The sequence below is a fragment of the Apodemus sylvaticus genome, chromosome 1 (assembly GCF_947179515.1).
Source record: "Apodemus sylvaticus chromosome 1, mApoSyl1.1, whole genome shotgun sequence".
In the NCBI taxonomy this organism is placed as follows: domain Eukaryota; kingdom Metazoa; phylum Chordata; class Mammalia; order Rodentia; family Muridae; genus Apodemus; species Apodemus sylvaticus.
This window is the reverse complement of record NC_067472.1, coordinates 38,501,129-38,519,841: the sequence shown is the minus strand read 5'-3', so window position 1 is coordinate 38,519,841 and position 18,713 is coordinate 38,501,129. Positions and strand designations below refer to the sequence as shown.

Here is an 18,713-nt window from a genome sequence, read left to right as displayed (position 1 = left end):
TCAGGATCTTTTCTCTGTTTGTTTGTTTCCTTGCCTGCTTGTTTTTTGGGGGGAAAGGACACATTTTGTATGTGTGTTCTGTAATGCATGTATATGTGAATCGTGCATCTGCAGGCCATGGGTCTGACTTGCCTGTTGTCCCTCTGGTGCTATCCCCCCTTTTGTGGGGTGATGTCAGCTCACTGATTAGGCATGCTGGCTTACCAGTAAACCCCAGGAATCTTCCTGTCTCCTGCTTCCCCAACCTAGGAATACAAATGGGCACAATCACCCCCCAGCTTTTTGTTACAAGGCGTTCTGGAGATGGACTTCATGTCCTTATACTTACGAGGCAAGTACTTGATCCAATGAGCTGTCTTTATGGGTCCTTCTACTTCTGTACATGTAGAATTCTCAGGGCAGAGGACCGAATCCACTTCCAATGCTTACAATTTTCAACTATTTCCTGGTGTCAAAGCAGCACACATCCAGCGGGGACTGTATGGCCAAGTATGAAATATGAATCTGGATTTTTATGCAAAAGACTGATAAACATTCACCTGCTGTGAGCTGGTGTCATGATTACTCGAAGAGAAATCTCATCGTAAAGACACACAGGTAAATTGGATGGAGAGAGCTATAGATGCCTAACAAAGGAGGAATTCCCCGTTGTTGATTTCAAAAGCCAACCTCAGCAGACCCAACATATATACAGATGGAAGGAAGCTAGCCTGACGGGGGTGTCACAGTCCCCCTTCTCCCCTCACTTCAGCTCACAATCAGAACAAACAATCCGGTTATATAAGTGAACCTTCTAGAGCCTAGATCTTGGGTAGTAAATAGAGTCACCTACCCTCAGACTGCTGCAGCAGCTGACCTCCTCTTGAATGTCTCCTTGAGCTTCAGCCTCCCGATCCTGTTTACACCAACCCCACTGGACAACTTCCCCCACCTGGACATGATCTATAAGTCCATACATGAAAATAATGTCTTTGAATACAAACAGAAGTAGCACAAGGCAAATGCACATCCTTTATTGCTCGGCCTCATGGAGCCACTCTCAGGTTGCAGCCAGTGGGCATAAAGTGGTCTATGAATTAATGACCCCCTAGGATAGGTCTTCAAAGAGTGGCAGAGACATCTTTACCGGAGAATAACCTGGACAGTGCAGTCTCAGGGGAAGTCTGAGAAGGTAGGAGCAAACTGGGCGTGCTTCAATCTGCCCTGAAGTTCCCCATATGCACAGATGTTCTTAGAAGTCAAGCTTGAAAAGAAAAGAAACTGAAAACACTAAATACCTAGTATTTCTCTGCCTTATTGCTTGTGTAATGTTTAGCGTTAGAACTCAGACCACAAGCAGGATGGTGGTTCCTACCTTTAATCCCAGCACTCAGGCGGCAGAGGCAGGTGGATCTCTTGTGAATATGTGGCCAGCCTGGTAGATCTAGAGATTGTTCTAGCACAGCCAGAGCTGCATAGAGAGACCCTGACTCAAAAACAAACAAACAAACATACAAACAAACAAACAAAAACCTCAAGTTAAAAGACATTATAGTGACTACTCAGGAACTCCATGGCAGCTTCTGCAGGATGTAAGCATTCATTTTTTTCTTCATTCTTGCCAGGATTGTTATCTCAAGTAAACTTAATCTCTCTCTCTTGTCTCTCTGTCTCTCTGTCTCTCTATCTCTCTGTCTCTCTGTCTCTGTCTCTGTCTCTCTCTCTGTGTGTGTGTGTGTGTGTGTGTGTATGTAGGTGGGTTTTTTTTTTTTTTTGGTTTTGTGGTTTTGCATTTGTGAATAAAGAGGAGGGGCATGCCACATCATGGTGTGATTGTGTTGGGAATGGAAATGGTGTGATTGTGTTAGAAATGGGGATGGTGTGCTTGTGTTGGGAATGGGGATGGTGTGATTGTGTTGGGAATGGGGATGGGGTCAGAGGACAAGTCTCAGTTCTCTGTTTCCACCACGTAGACCCTGGGGATTAAACTCAGGTCATCAGGTTTGATAGCAAGTGCCTAAACCTCCCGAGCTATCCTGCCATCTTGAACCTGTATCTTATTATTAATAGTGTTTATAAACACTATTTATAGTGCCTTGAATCAAGTGATCACTTTGTGCCAGTCTTTGTAGTAAGCATCTCATTTTGTATTTCCTGCTTAATTCATGGAACAAAATTTTAATTGTTAACAGCATATACTACGGGCGAAAAGATTTATATCTAGAGATACTAGGTCATTGCCTAATATTGCAAGCATCAGCAAACTATGATTCTAGGCTTTTGGGAAACTTGAGAGCCATGTACTCTTGCCTGCAGCTTCCTATAGAAAGCATGGTATGATTAGTCTGAATAATGCCAGGCTTCAGAAAAAAACTAAAATTATTGCACAGGAGGCATTTAAGAATTCTTTAGGAGTCTTGTCAGATTAACTTCTCTATCAATATTTAGCTCATGTTATCACCATAAAATCTTCAGTCATGTTATTAACTGCATGCCCATCACACATGGTCGCATGACTGTAGCATACATAGGTTTGCTCAGTTACAGCACTCTTACCACAGGCCCTTCCTCTGTGACATCATCCAATAATTGACATTCTTTCCTCTCCCCCTGGTTCATGCACATCCCTCAGATCAACTCCTTCTTGGCACTAGTAATCCAGATGGATAAGGAGAACTGTTCATGCCAGACTACTCTGAAATATTGACCCACCAGAAGAGGTGGGGCCCTGATGATTCACTTAGCTCTTGGGGTCTTAGAGTAAAATGTGTAGTCAGAAACACTGATGTTTCCTGGGAGCCAACGGCAGTACAGATTTAGTGTTTATACAAACTGGCTGGATCATAACCATCTTTAGAACCCTGCTCCCACCCTGGGGCAAGTTTTAGAGCATGAGCATTTGGGCATCCTGACCCTTGCCATGTGGCAGCCATGATGTGGCATAGGTCATCAATCAGGCTGATTCCAAGTGGGAAACAGACAGAAGCAGCAGAAAGAAGACTCAGTCTGTAGTCACCTCAAGGCCATGATAAGCCAAGGGAACGAAAGATCCCAGAGGCCTCCTCAGTATGCAGAATAAATAAAGAACACCCATGGAACCTAACAGCAGCAGACCAGCAGACCATCCATCTTGGGAACAGTAAAATCCAGATGATCAAGGTTATGAAGGTCATTCGAGAGAAGTCATTAGAGAGCTTTCCAGAGCATGAATGGTGCATCCTTCAGAGATGAAAATAGCTGGAACAAAAAGTTTGAAAAGCCATTTCGTTTATTTGGCTTAATTTTTAAAACATCCTAGCCCTCTTATCTACTTTTGGCTTTCATTAGAGTCAGTGGATGTGTGCAAGAACTTATTGTATTTGAAATTTCTAGTCAGCAAATGGTCAGGCCTTTGTCTTCTGCCCCATTGTTTACCAAACTGATGCACAAAAGTGCTTTGCTTCCAGGCAAGAGCAGGGACTTCGACCTGCTGTCCTTTCCCAGTCTCACAGCACTTCTGTCCTCTGATTCCCCAGCCTCAACTCTGCAAGCGCCCCTCCCCTTTGCCACTGTTACCACCGTGTTGGTAGTTGCTGATAATTCTTAGGGTTATAATTCTTTTGATATTTTCTGGCGAGGATGAGGAATTAATTACACACTGCATCTTCCCTATCAGAGCTTCTTAATATCATACCCACACAACGGTATACTTGCTGATTTAAAAAGCAATTCTTGAAGCAAAAATGTCATGCTTCCAGAGATTATAAGTAAATAGACACAGAGGAGCGTAGGTCTATTTCTGTCACCCAGCAAATATTCAGATCCGGAGAGAGAAATATTTTTTTTGTTTGACTTTCAAAGGCCAAATGTTGCATAAATCAGGATCGTAGTCTTGTATTTTAAAAGCATTATCTTTGGAAAACATTATGACATTATGAAGAATGGACACTGCAAAGGCAAAGGCTGGGCTCTCCTCACAGTGGCAATTATTCTGAAGTAGTTGGATGACTGGCTGGTTTTCTTACCTGGCATTCTTGATAGTAGAGGCCTTTGTCATTTTACTTCATTTAATTTGATAAAATGACATAACAGACCTCTTTACACACACACAAAAAATACTCAGTTCTTACTACTGGATTGCAATCACACACACACACACACACACACACACACACACACATATATATATGTACATATATGTGTGTATATGCACATGTATATAGGTACATGCATATATATGTGAATATGAATACACCCATACACACACACATTGTGAATGGCTGGGGAGGCCTCCACAGATTAGCCACTTGCCACAAAAACATGAAGACCTGAGTTTAACTCCATGAAGAGCTGGTCATGGTGCCATATATCTCTAATGTCAGCCTTCTAGCGTGAGATGGGAGGAAGAGAGGAGAAGCACCTCAGACGTCCCAGGTCTTCTATCCTGGTATATCTAGCAATGAGCAAGAGAACCCACCTCAATCAAGGCGGAAGGCAGCCTCCACACAAACACCATGTCATTACACAGCCAGATTCCCAGACATGAGCATACACACATGGGGGCGGGGGGGCATTTAAAAATGTGATGAAAACCTTACACAAGGAATCACTTTCTTAGGCTTAGAAATGATGGATTTGTGATTCACAGAAGTAAAGGCATTATGACCATAAGATGTGGAGAGAAGGGAGGTTTCTGTTCAACCTTTAAATGGGCCAGTTTAGGTAAATTGCTTTCTAATTATCTAAAGTGATAAGTATCCACTTAAAAAGTCACTTTTACAAATAAGAAAATGTAACCCACCAGAAAACATTATGTAAATGCGAAGTCTGTCGTGAACAGGTCAGCTGTGGCTTTAAGCGGTGATTTACAAAGCCTCCATCCCACCAAGTCACTTGGAAATCATGAGTACATGCTACAGATCTGTTGACGCAGGGCATGGCTCGTTCGTGGCTTCTGTATGTGGCCTTCAAGGGGAATGGCAGATGTGGTCTTTGGCTTTCAAGAAAAAAGTCGACACTTTCCTTACAGAAACATGAAAGAATATGGATTACCCACCTGTTTTTAGAAACATTGAATACTATCTTATTGATTTGATTTGGTAATCAACAGGGAAAGACTAGATGTAAGAAAGATGGAGAATCGGGGATGGACAGATGGCTGAGCTGTTAAGAGCACTGGCTATTCTTTCAGAGGACCTGGCTTTGGCTCCAGGTAGCCACAGGATGGCTCACAACCCTCTGTAACTCCAGTTCTAGGAGGTCCAATGCCCTCTTCCATCCCTGCAGCCACTGCGTGCATGTGATGTATAGATATCCATGCAAGCAAAACATGCAGACATATGAAATAGCTAAGTCTAAAGAAAAGACACAATGGACAACTACATAGAAGAGAAGGCACACGGTGGCAGAGGATCCTGTGTGAACGGGCGCGCTCTGTCCTAACAGCAAATGGGAAAATGGAGCCTAAAGGCCGCCCCGCCCCACCTCTCACCGCCACCCTAACCCCAGAGAAAGCATCATGTTGTTTCCTGTTTGTTCCTCACCCAGTTTGGAACAGAGGGATCATGGCCTTACTGGAGTCATGGCCACAATGGTAGTTACTCAAGGAGCCATTACAATCTTTGCTGACAGAAATGTCACACCAAAAGTCATCAGCTTTCTCTGAGGACTTTGGTCTTAATGTTGAATTTGCAAGCAGGTGGAGATTAAAATGCACAGATATTCTCTGGACTGTTAAGCTGCCTGCTATACATGCCAGGGAGCAGAAAACCTGTCACTAGATATCATTGCCATGACCTTTGCCTAGTCCCATCCTAAAGAAGCCAGGTATGAGAAGCCGAGAAAGGGCAGAAGATGCACTTGGATGGGAAGACTGACCGTTCTGAAGACTTACAGTGTGAATCTCTGGGGATCCAGAGTGCTTGGTTCTCTGTTACTGGTTTCAGTATCCTTTGGAGGTTACTTAGCAAGGGACTCTGTCTAATTGAAGAGCTGTGATTGAGGACCAGGGCCTTGCAGAACTAGCCTGCATAAATGCATTCTCCACTATAGATTATTTATTCATCTATACCCACACAGCACTGATGATAGAACTGAGAGTCCCTCAGAGCTGAGTGAGTCCAGCCTTTATTTTAACTGATGAATAAATCCACCTACAGAGGGTAAAGGGCTTGTCCTGAGGTGCATAAGGAGCCTGGGCTAGAACAAAGGCTTCATGTCAACAGCATACTGTCCGCTCACCTTGTAGTTTAACAATGATTTAGTTTTAATCATACTGAGTCTATCAGAACCTGGACTAAACCTTAGGATACCATGTGACATCTTTCCATGAGGAACCCATAGTCCAGACAGGAGAGATGGCGATTCATTGGTAGCATATTTTATAATGTAAAAACCTTAAGACAGGAACCCCCACAGGACAGAGAGGCAGCAGAAGAGTGTGTGGGCCTTCTCAGGAGTAAAAGAACGAAGTGGAAAGGACCAGAGGGGTAAGGCTCCAAAGGCGGGTAGGGGGATGGGCAGCAGGGCCCCTCACTGTGCTGAAGCCACCAGAGAAATTCCTCTGTGGCCCTCTGCTGAGAAGCAGCAGCTACCACTCCACTTCTAGGGACCCTCTACTGGAAAGCAGTCGGGTCTTCACCTTTTATTCAGTATCTCATTTCTCTTAAAATTGCAGTGGAAGACGCTGTGAGCATGTATTGAATTATCCTTTTTCTATTTCTATTTCATCAAGTGAAAGACTGACCTAAAATGTTTGGCCGGAGAGAAATAGAAAAGCTAGTTCCAGTTTGAATTGCTCGAATCTGATTTCATCAGGCCTTGCTCATGATTGCAGCAATTTTTGGAAACTATGAGAGTTGGGGGATGGGTACACTCCCATCACCGAATGACTTCTAACTTTATTAACCACCATCTCAGTAACCTGAAGGGCCCAGTTGAAAGGCATAGAACAAATGAAATACTGAGTGAAAACTGTGGACAGGACCCCCACCTCTTATTGCTTCCGACAACTCTATCTTCAAATCTCTAATGCAAACTGAGAGGATGCCTCTGGATAGCTCTCTAACTTCATGTGGCAGGAAGAAGTGAAGTCCTGGGTCAGAAGGCCCTACAAGGAGCAGATGAGTAAGAAGGTGATCTGGCAGAGACCTTTCTTCAGGACTCCCATTCTTTAAGGAACAAGGAATTACACAGCAACAGTCGAGGGCCTTTTAACTACAAAGCCTTCTGCCCACTGCTTTTGAGATGCAAAGAGAGAAAGGACATGGTCCTTCTCTCAAGTACCTTGCATGTGATAATGTCTTATGTCATACAAAGTAGAACTCTTCTTTTATGTCTTTAGTACACGTACACATATTACTTTTAACCAGGTTTCACTGTATGTAAACTAGGATGCTAGCTAACAGGCACATCATGAGATTTAATGAGACGGTCTGTGTAAGGCATCTCAACAGTGCCAGATATGTCAAACATGCTCAGTGAATATCTGCTGCCTTCTTCATCCCCACCACCATCACCATCATCATCATTATCTAAAGGAAGTTAGCTCTGACATATGAGCACAGATTTCTGTGTTGACATCTCCACATGTCTTAAGAGTCATATCAAATCTAACATCTCTAAACTTGGAAGTCCTGATTGTTTACTTCCCCAAGCTTGGTCTAGTCTTAAATTGCCATGTGATTAAATGGTATTAATATCTATATATTATTTTTAATCACCATGACTAAATACTTGGCAGAAATAGCCTCAGGGAGTGAAGGTTGGGGAGTTTGAACCAATCACAGTCAGAAAGGCATGGCAAAGTTCCTGGCAGGAGCATGTGGCAGAGATTCCTTGCGCCTTAGTGGACCAGAAAGCAGAGAATGCAAGTCAGAAACAAAAATGATTAGACCCTTCAGCGACTCACCAGCCACGCTAACCTTCAAAGGCTCTGTAGCTGTCAAAATAGCAGCATGCTTTGGGGAGGAAGCATTCAAACCATGAGCTGATGGGGGCTGTTTTACAGTCATGCCATAGCAGCTTCTATAAGACATTCAAGTCAACAATTTAGAGAGATGTTGTTGATTTCTACTCCTTTACCTCTTCCCTAACTTCCAGCCAACCAGCAAGTTTTCTCTGTGCTGTTTCCAAAAATATATCATAAAATCACCTCCTCCTTTAAGACTGCAGTCAAGACATCATGTTTTACCTGGACCACACTGGACCTCTCATTCTCCTGCTATTACAAAACTCCAGTAATGCTAACTCCCATCTGATTCTCCCAAGGTGTCAAGCCCCCCTTTGCCTGACCATCTCTGAATTCAGTTTTTATCTATTGGAACGGTTCTTTCTCAGCTTTGTTGCTTTCTGCAATTCAGGTCTCTGCTCAAATGTTATTTTTATAAAGGTTTCCCTGGCAGTGTCTCTCTCTCCCTTACCTCCAATCCAATTTTTCCATCCCTCTTATTCCATTTGGAACATCTTCAGGAGTACTTTGTGGAGGTAAGTGAAATGGAGGACCTCAAAGCCTTTGAGGGGAAGTCTTGGGAATGGCTTACTTTACTTCTGCATGATACTTTAGCTAGAGTTCATTCTCATAGGTCCCACTTGCCTATAAAGAAGGTCAGGGAATCCTTTTGCCCAGGAAGAGAAAACAGTATGGCGAATATGCCACTGACGTCCACACCACACAGAGTCTAAGTGTGAGGCTTCATTCAGATGCTTAGTGACGTCAGACACCCCCAGTCTTCTCTCTGTGTCTCAGGTTTCCCTTGATTTGCCCACATTCTCAGGGAGACCGTCCTCTCCCTTTGTGTTCCCACATACAGCGCAACAACACTGATGATCGCCTGCAGTATTTTGTTGACCCAGTTAGGTCCCTGGTCCATCACAGAGCCACTTACCACTACAAAGGCCATATGGCCCGTTGATGACCTCAGACCAATGTTGTGTTCTCCATTTTTGACCTTGAGAGATGGGCTGGGAGCCATGAGAGCCGCATTGGCTCAAAAGTGAGGTAGAAGCTACCACGGAAGGACTCCTATTGAAAATAGGAAGGATGGGTGACTATTTGAAAATAAAGTTACAGCTTCTATGATTTAGCATCCAACTATATACAGCTCCAAACACTCTCCAAGTTGGTTCATCTCAGGACCACATTTCTTCTTAAATGATTCCTAGAAACACTGGCTTCTGCCAGAAGCATATCGCACAAGCACAATAGTATTAGAAAGTACATGGAAATGCTTGGTTCTTTGATTTGTTTTACTTTAGCCTGAATTTACTTTCACTTAGGAGAAACTTACCTGGGGTTTGTGGTAGCAAAGTGAGAGTCTCTGTTCAAGTTGCTAGGTATAACAGGCAGCTGAGACTTCTGTTATATGAACTCAATCATCCTCTGCTGAATTCATAGATAATTCAGTGAAGTTATAGGGCAATATAAAGTAGCAAAACTAATGGAAGAGCAAGATTCTTGGAGGAGATAGATTCAAGAACCTTAAGAGTCATGCTTATTTTGACATCATGCAGAATGATGATAGCCAGCAAGTTTTCAGAGCCCAAGGGGTGAAGTTAAGTGAGTCAGAGGTAGTTGGATACCTAAGACAGCTCAAGCGAGCTTTAGGGAGTGAGGATAAAATGATATGGAAGCTTTATTGAGAAATAAGGAAGAAAGCAACTGTTCCTCTGGGCAGAAAAATAAGAGTCATGCTAAAGAAACAGTCACCACTGAAACTTTATAAAGGAAGGATGGCCCTGCTCAGAAAACTGGCTTGTGACCATAAAGAGGCCACAAAGAACATTCTCAGATTAAGATGGTCCACACAGGACTCAGCTCATCATGATTTCGGTCTGAGAATGGACCGAATCAAGGAAGACCTTGTGTCTGTCAACCAGAAATTACTTTGGTAAAGCAATAAAAATAAATGCATGTTGAGGCCTGTGGCTGTCTCGTCTGTATGAAGTTCAGCAGATACAAACCCAGTCCGTACCCTGGTGGAAGAGCTTGATACAGATGTTCCTCCGAGGAACATATGTCAAAGGCTCAGTCTTCAGTTTGACTATTAGGGAATGGTGAGACCTTGCAAGAGGTGAGGACTCGTAGGGGGTTTCAAGTCCCAGGAACGTGCCCTGGTAGGAGATGCTTTTGACCATTGTCTCTTCCTGTTTCGCTGCCTACCTATAAGGTGAGCAGCCTTGTTTCTCTTCTTCTCTCCTTTATGCTATACTCTCCCACCACAGATCAAAAGCAAACGCAGACTGAAACTTCAAAGTACAAAGCGCAGGAGCCAAAGGAGAACCTTTTCTTTTCCTAACTAGGCTGTCTTCGGTATTTGTTACAGTAATGGGAAGATGATAAACACAAGAAGAGAGGTAAAAGCCATCAAGTATACTATCAACATAGATGCCTGGTAATAGGAGATTGCATTTGGGGCTGGAGTAGCTAAGAGCACTGACTGCTCTTCCAGAGACCCTGAGTTCAATTCCCAGCCACCACAGGGGTGGTTCACAACCATCTGTAATAGGATCTGATGTCTTCTTCAGATGTGTATGAAGACAGCTCCAGTGCACTCATATAAAAATAAAAGTAAATATAAATATAAGTATATCTTTAAAAAGAGTTCGCACTTGGAACATAAGATACTGTTCTCGCTGATTCAGTGTCAGAAAGCTAAGAAGACTCTAATGGTCACTCCCACGGCTGATACTTATGGGTAACAACTGCAATGGTGGTGTTTTAGAACCGTGCTGTTCCACTGTTTTCAAGGTCGCACCGTGAGGGAGGGGACTGCATGATGGTCCCAACTGCTTGTCCCAGCAGCGACACTGTCAAGCTGCCATCGGAAGGCTCAGGAGTTCCATGCATCAGAGAAAAGTCTCAGGCCATGCAGTTGGTTACTGTGGCAGGGTTCTACCCTGAAGTAACAAGGCAGGCAGATGCATCAGTGTGCAGCCTAGAAACAAGCCGACGTTGAAAATGCTAATGAAGTATCCAGGCAGGTAAATGACCCATTTCATGGCTGTGTGACTGGAACGTAGAAGAGATGTGACTGATTTATGAAGGGGATGGTCAAGTAGCTCTAAGTTCTATGCTCAGTGGGTAACCAGAGCAAGCTCTGCAAGGCACAACAAAGGGGAATCTCAATATAGAAGAGAGTCTGCCTCAGAAAAGAGCGAAAGTCCACTCTTCAGAGCAGTGAGTACAGGTCAGAAATGGTGGAAGAGGTCTGGAAACTGGGCTCAGAATGGCAAACTCTACCGGTTATCTTTCTTGTCACTGTAACAAAAGGCCTAAAAGCTATAACTTAATTTAAATTAAGAAGGAGCTACTTTGGCTGAGGATTTCAGGATGGTCAGCCTGTGACCTCTTGGCTCTGTGTTGCTAGGCTTCTTAGGAAGTCAGAACCTCGTGGTGGTGGGATTGTGTGTCATGGGAGCCTCTTCCACCTCATGGTGGACAGGAAGCAGAGAGAAGCAAATATAGGTGTCAGAGAGGGGAATGTGGCCTAGTTCTCTGACTTGGCCCCACCTCAAGTTTCTACAATCTGTCAAAATAGTACCACCATCCAAGAACCAGGTATTCAACACCTGAATACAGGCAAGTCAGTGGGAAGCATCTTACTTTCCAACCCCAGCACAGACCAAAGATCCAAACGCCCCACCCCTCTAGCACATGCCATGACCAAGGTTGGAGGACCTGGCCTTGCTAATCTGCAGATGGGGCTGGGTGAGCTCACCGTGGTGAGGGGAGAGGTGTAGACACTGTGTCCCAGAGCTGGGACTGGACTGGTCTCGGAAATTCTCTCTTCTCCAGAGAGATTATTTTTACCTAGGCCAACCATCCTTGTTAGCGGGAGTGAAGGAGTCTGCTGAGCAGCCTTCTCTCGTGGCTTCATTCAGAGGATCCTGGCAGGGCTGTGGTGCCACTAAGCTAACTGGCGGACAGATGATTTCAGTGTGACAACTTTAAGCCTTTCAGTCTTTGTGTCCTAATTTTAGTATTTTAAGATAATTTTGCAAAACACAATTTTAGTTAGTTAGATATACTGCCTAGCATATGATATATGTAATCATTTGTAGCTCCCTGAGTCAGGCAAGATTGCCAACTCCCCAGGAGCTGGGTCTTTCTTTATTCATTGCTGGGTCCCCAGAGCCTCAAAGAGTCCAAATCATGCATAGTTGAAGCTCGACATGGCTGTAGGGTGAACAGCTGTAAAGAACTGAAGAAGCAAGTGGGCAGTCGTTCTGTCGGCCTTTAGCTCCTCTCTTCCCATACGTTCTGCCCGTGTTATATAACTCATAGGCTTATGCTAAGTTATTTAAAGTATCCTCTGGATATTGTATGTAAATGATGCATAATTCTTCCTGGGCACCAAGTGGCTAGTCCTTCATCCTCCTTACTGCCCTTTGAGTAATTCAGATTTTTATGTTAAGTCAAACTTCAGCCTTTAGCTTTTCACACGTGAAATGAAAAATGACCTTTGTTTGTATTTAGAATGAATTGAATGGCTTTTACTTCATAGAAAGGGTACTACTCCCCCCCCCAAAATGGATGTAGTAAATTAACTAAAATTAACAAGAATGCCTACAGTTAGGTAGACGATCATGTCGTCTGCAAATAATGATAGTTTGACTTCCTCCTTTCCAATTTGTATCCCTTTGACCTCCTTATGTTGTCGAATTGCCCGAGCTAGTACCTCAAGTACAATATTGAAAAGATAAGGAGAAAGGGGGCAGCCTTGTCTGGTCCCTGATTTCAGTGGGATTGCTTCAAGTTTCTCTCCGTTTAGTTTGATGCTGGCTACCGGTTTGCTGTATATTGCTTTTACTATGTTTAGGTATGGGCCTTGAATTCCTGTTCTCTCCAAGACTTTAAGCATGAAAGGATGCTGAATTTTGTCAAATGCTTTTTCAGCATCCAATGAAATGACCATGTGGTTTTGTTCTTTGAGTTTGTTTATGTAGTGGATTGTATTGATGGATTTCCGTATATTGAACCAACCCTGCATTCCCGGGATAAAGCCTACTTGATCATGGTGGATGATCGTTTTGATGTGTTCTTGGATTCGGTTGGCAAGAATTTTATTGAGTATTTTTGCATCGATGTTCATAAGGGAAATTGGTCTGAAGTTCTCTTTCTTTGTTGGATCTTTGTGTGGCTTTGGTATCAGCATAATTGTGGCTTCGTAGAAGGAATTGGGTAGTGTTCCTTCCGTTTCTATTTTGTGGAATAGTTTGAAGAGTATTGGTGTTAACTCTTCTTTGAAGGTCTGGTAGAATTCTGCACTGAAACCATCTGGTCCTGTGCTTTTTTTGGTTGGAAGACTTTCTATGACTCCTTCTATTTCTTTAGGCTTTATGGGACTGTTTAGATGGTCTAGTTGGTCCTGATTTAATTTTGGTATTTGGTATCTGTCAAGGAAATTGTCCATTTCCTCCAGATTCTCCAGTTGTGTTGAGTACAGGCTCTTGTAGTAGGATCTGATGATTTTTTGGATTTCCTCAGTTTCCGTTGTTATGTCTCCCTTTTCATTTCTAAGTTTGTTAATTTGGATACTTTCTCTGTGCCCTTTGGTCAGTCTGGCTAAGGGTTTATCTATCTTGTTGATTTTCTCAAAGAACCAGCTCCTGACGACATGATCGTCTACCTAAGTGACCCAAAGAACTCCACTAGAGAGCTCCTACAGCTGATAAACAACTTCAGCAAAGTGGCAGGTTACAAAATCAACTCAAGCAAATCAGTGGCCTTCCTATACTCAAAGGATAAGCAGGCTGAGAAAGAAATTAGGGAAATGACCCCCTTCACAATAGCCACAAACAGCATAAAGTATCTTGGGGTGACTCTTACCAAACATGCGAAAGATCTGTATGACAAGAACTTCAAGACTCTGAAGAAGGAAATGGAAGAAGACCTCAAAAAATGGGAAAACCTCCCATGCTCATGGATCGGTAGAATCAATATAGTTAAAATGGCCATTTTGCCTAAAGCACTATACAGATTCAATGCAATACCCATCAAAATCCCAACTCAATTCTTCACAGAGTTAGAAAGAGCAATTATCAAATTCATCTGGAACAACAAAAAACCCAGGATAGCTAAAACTATTCTCAGCAACAAAATTCTGGGGGAATCAGTAACCCTGACCTCAAGCAATACTACAGAGCAATAGTGTTAAAAACTGCATGGTATTGGTACAGTGACAGGCAGGAGGATCAATGGAACAGGATTGAAGATCCAGAAATGAACCCACACACCTATGGCCACTTGATCCTCGACAAAGAGGCTGAAAACATCCAATGGAAAAAAGATAGCCTTTTCAACAAATGGTGCTGGTTCAACTGGAGGTCAGCATGCAGAAGAATGCGAATTGATCCATCCTTGTCTCCTTGTACTAAGCTCAAATCCAAATGGATCAAGGACCTCCACATAAAGCCAGACACTCTGAAGCTAATAGAAAAGAAACTGGGGAAGACCCTTGAGGACATCGGTACAGGGAGAAAGTTTCTGAACAGAACACCAATAGCGTATGCTCTAAGAGCAAGAATTGACAAATGGGACCTCATAAGGTTACAGAGTTTCTGTAAGGCAAAGGACACCATCAAGAGGACAGATCGGCAACCAACAAATTGGGAAAAGATCTTCACCAATCCTACATCAGATAGAGGGCTAATATCCAATATATATAAAGAACTCAAGAAGTTAGACTCCAGAAAACCGAACAACCCTATTAAAAAATGGGGTACAGAGTTAAACAAAGAATTCTCACCTGAAGAACTTCGGATGGCGGAGAAGCATCTTAAAAAATGCTCAACTTCATTAGTCATTAGGGAAATGCAAATCAAAACAACCCTAAGATTTCATCTTACACCAGTCAGAATGGCTAAGATTAAAAATTCAGGAGACAGCAGGTGTTGGAGAGGGTGCGGAGAAAGAGGAACACTCCTCCACTGCTGGTGGGGTTGCAAATTGGTACAACCACTCTGGAAAGCAGTCTGGCGGTTCCTCCGAAAACTGGGCACCTCACTTCCAGAAGATCCTGCTATACCACTCCTGGGCATATACCCAGAGGATTCCCCACCATGTAATAAGGATACATGCTCTACTATGTTCATAGCAGCCCTATTTATAATTGCCAGATGCTGGAAAGAACCCAGGTATCCCTCAACAGAAGAGTGGATACAAAAAATGTGGTATATCTACACAATGGAGTACTATTCAGCCATTAGAAACAATGAATTCATGAAATTCTTAGGCAAATGGATGGAGCTAGAGAACATCATACTAAGTGAGGTAACCCAGACTCAAAAGGTGAATCATGGTATGCACTCACTAATAAGTGGTTATTAACCTAGAAAACTGGAATACCCAAAACATAATCCACACATCAAATGAGATACAAGAAGAAAGCAGGAGTGGTCCCTGGTTCTGGAAAGACTCAGTGAAACAGTATTTGGCAAAACCAGAACGGGGAACTGGGAAGGGGTGGGAGGGAGGACAGGGGAAGAGAAGGGGGCTTACGGGACTTTCGGGGAGGGGGGGGCTAGAAAAGGGGAAATCATTTGAAATGTAAATAAACTATATCGAATAAAAAAAAAAAAGAATGCCTACAGTATTCCTGGCAGTCTTGTAAGCCCTTAATATACACCCTCCTCCCTTTATAATAATTGCCTAAGGATCTATGTTGGTTTTGTTGTGACTACCACTATTTTCATTCTCATTTGCCATTGGGAAATTGGGAAACTGCAGAGACACTGGGGCAAAGTAGCTTCCTTCGAGTCATCCTGCCCAGATGGGAGCTTTTGTTTTGCTTTTAAAGAAAAAAAATTGAAGATCTGAAAAAAAAAAAACCAGAAGACTGAGGTTTTCATAAATCCATAGCTACACCGTACAGTATGTCCACCATGTTAAATGTACATTAGATACAGTACAAAAGTCACATTCTTCACAGAGCCACGTGTTTTCTGCTTGCTCGTGTTTAGTTTTGCTAAAGATGGTCTCTTTAAGCGCCACCATTAAAAAGAACAGAAACGTACCAGCCCTGGACAACATGCACACACTGACCTGAACCTTAGGCACTGGGAATGGAGCACTCTGTCAGAGAACATTAACATCTGTTCTAAAAGTGCACAGCGTCAAAGCGACAGAGCCACTGACCCCCAACGCGCGTCTGCCCATTGCCCACCATTGAATACACTGGCAGAAACCCTGAGATGAAAAGGAAAATGAGAGACAAAAGGAACGGTGACGTTTCATATGTTCTCTGAGAGTTGTGCACTGGCGTCTTCGAAGTACAGCATTTGTACAAGAGAGAGACTGAGAGTTGGACTGAGCTTACAGAGACCCGGGTGTGAGCAAGTGTGAGCAGGCCTATCTCACTCTGCTCTCCCGTGGTACCCGTGGGAAGCCCCTTGCCTTCACTGGTACTAAGCAAGTTTCAGACTGCATCGCCAGGTCCTGAGGAACCCATGCAGATAGTGCAGTGATAAAACAGAGCTTTGTCTATCCAGAGACACATAAGCCAGCATCTGTACAAATAATCTCCATAAATGTGTCCCCCTACTTTCTCCATTTTGAACTACTATATGCCTTTTATAGGTCCATCAATAAACACCATGTAACTCTTCAGTGGCTGGATCAGCATACAATATACTGACCACCACATGGGCTTCTTGTAAGCATCACATGCAAAACACTTAGAACAGGATCTGACGCATACTCAACAGTTACTGGCCTTTTCCATCTATCATCCCTATCGGGCCCCTTCCTTAGAGTGGGGGAGCTTTGGAAAGATGAACCAAAGCCGACATCACCAACAGAGGTTTATTGTGTAAATACCCCAGCAGGGTGATGGATTGCAACCTGCAGCCGTCCTTCAGCTGACCTGATGGAAAAGCTTTGTGAGGTGGAAAGACGGTGCTGACATTTGTTCAGGCTCGCTCTGCTGAACGATGCATTTGGACGGTCGCCAATCCCTTCCAGCTAGGTACCGTTATCCACATTTAGGATGGAGCGATGGGGGCCTGGGGAGGCTAGGCGCTTGTCTCGGGACCTCAGCTGGCTAATGCACACAATGGAGCCTGTGCTTTTAGCGACTCTACAGCACTGCACATAAGAACCTCAAGATGGCTGGCTGGGTGAGAGGAGGTGGGTCAGGAAATGTTCTGCTCTCTAAGGCTTTTCGTGAAATGCAAGGCGTCGTCAGACAGAAACTCTGGTAATTTTTTAAACTATGTAATTAGAATTCTCTTCTAAGGATTTTTTTCCTTTTCTTTTTAAATCCCATTCATTTGCGGGATAATTTTCTCGAGCTAGCTCTAATAACACCATTTTAGTATAATTACTTGAGATATAGGAGCCTAAGATAGAATTCTTAAGAACACCATCTGATTGATGCAGGGTAATTTCTCAGTGCAGTTATAGATTTAAAATAAATCCTCATTGTCATATCCATTAACACGCAAGGCTTCTGTATAGGTTGGTTGTCTCTTTCTTCATTCATTGGCCTCATTCATTCATTCGCTCAACAAACACATGTTGTGAGCTAATCCAGGGTTTGTTCTAAAGTGGCAGCTTCCTGCTCCCATGGGTCTCACATCACCTTCCTAGATGAGGAAGAATGAGAATGTTCAGAATTAGGGGACTAGGAGAAAGGTTAAGAAGTTCCCGGTGAAAGGAAGGAGCCTGCGGGAGTGGGTAGAACTGGTGATCTGAGGCTAACATGAATGAGGCAACAATGAAAGAAGACCACGTTAGAGCAGAGAGGAGTTCCAAAAACAGAGGGCAGGACAGTGCAGTGGTCTCTTCTCACTTCACTAGGAAAGAGGCTGGGCTGCGAAGGGGAGGAGAGATAGGACTGGGAGCTACCTGAGCTGACAGGTGAAGAGCAAGAGGCAGAGAGACACTGAGAGGACACGCCATTTGTCCAAAGTCCAGGGGCTAGTTTCCTAGGTTCTTATATTTCCATCTCATTAGCTAAATCTTATTGGTGAAGAGCTGCTGGTTCTCTCTCTCTCTCTCTCTCTCTCTCTCTCTCTCTCTGTGTGTGTGTGTGTGTGTGTGTGTGTGTGTGTGGTGTGTGTGTAAGACTGTGTGGGCCCCCATATTGCCAAAGGAGGAGCAGAGCTCTACAAGAGGTTCCACTGTTTGCTTACCTCACTCTGTCTGATCCTTTAAGTCTATAGACACATCATGGCTCCCCTGAACATGGTAGGGACCAGTTAGCTGCTCAAGGACTCTTAACCTACGTTTGCCCATTTGCTGGGGAAATAGCCTTTCTTCCCCATCTTACCTGTAGAATCACTGAAGTGAGGCCCCTAGACTTCCGTAGGAGTCACTCCGTAGGAGCAGCAGTGTGATTCGCCTGATCTGACCAGGACCACTAACATACTGACTCCCGATCCAGGACTCTCACAACAACTATACTACACTGGGCTGTTCCACGCAGACAGCACTCCATCCTGCCCACTGTCTTCAGGCAGATTCTGAGAAACCAGGCTCTGGTACTTATCCCCCAGGTCACCCCCAAAAAGACCAAAGCCCACTAACTGGGGAGACTTGGGAGAGTCACACATGAGAAAGAAGCAATGCAGGTAGGAACTGGATCTGGATCTTCTCTGTGTGCAGAGGGATTCGAATTCAGATCTGCTTCCTCTGCCTCCATTTTCCCCCAGGGCGCTGCCGTGAAGGAATGTGCCTGCTGCAGAGGCTTTCCTCTTCCCTTGGGTCGTTATGGAAAGCCTCATCTGCACTGCTACCTTTCTGTTCTGGTCAGGAC

At 43.8% G+C, this 18,713-nt stretch overlaps 1 protein-coding gene across 8 annotated transcripts in view; it reads left to right on the top strand.

Moving 5' to 3' along the window:
* Apba1 (amyloid beta precursor protein binding family A member 1) overlaps positions 1 to 18,713 on the top strand; it is a 201,324-nt gene that overhangs the window by 53,759 nt on the left and 128,852 nt on the right. The gene's annotated exons all lie outside the window — the stretch shown is intronic.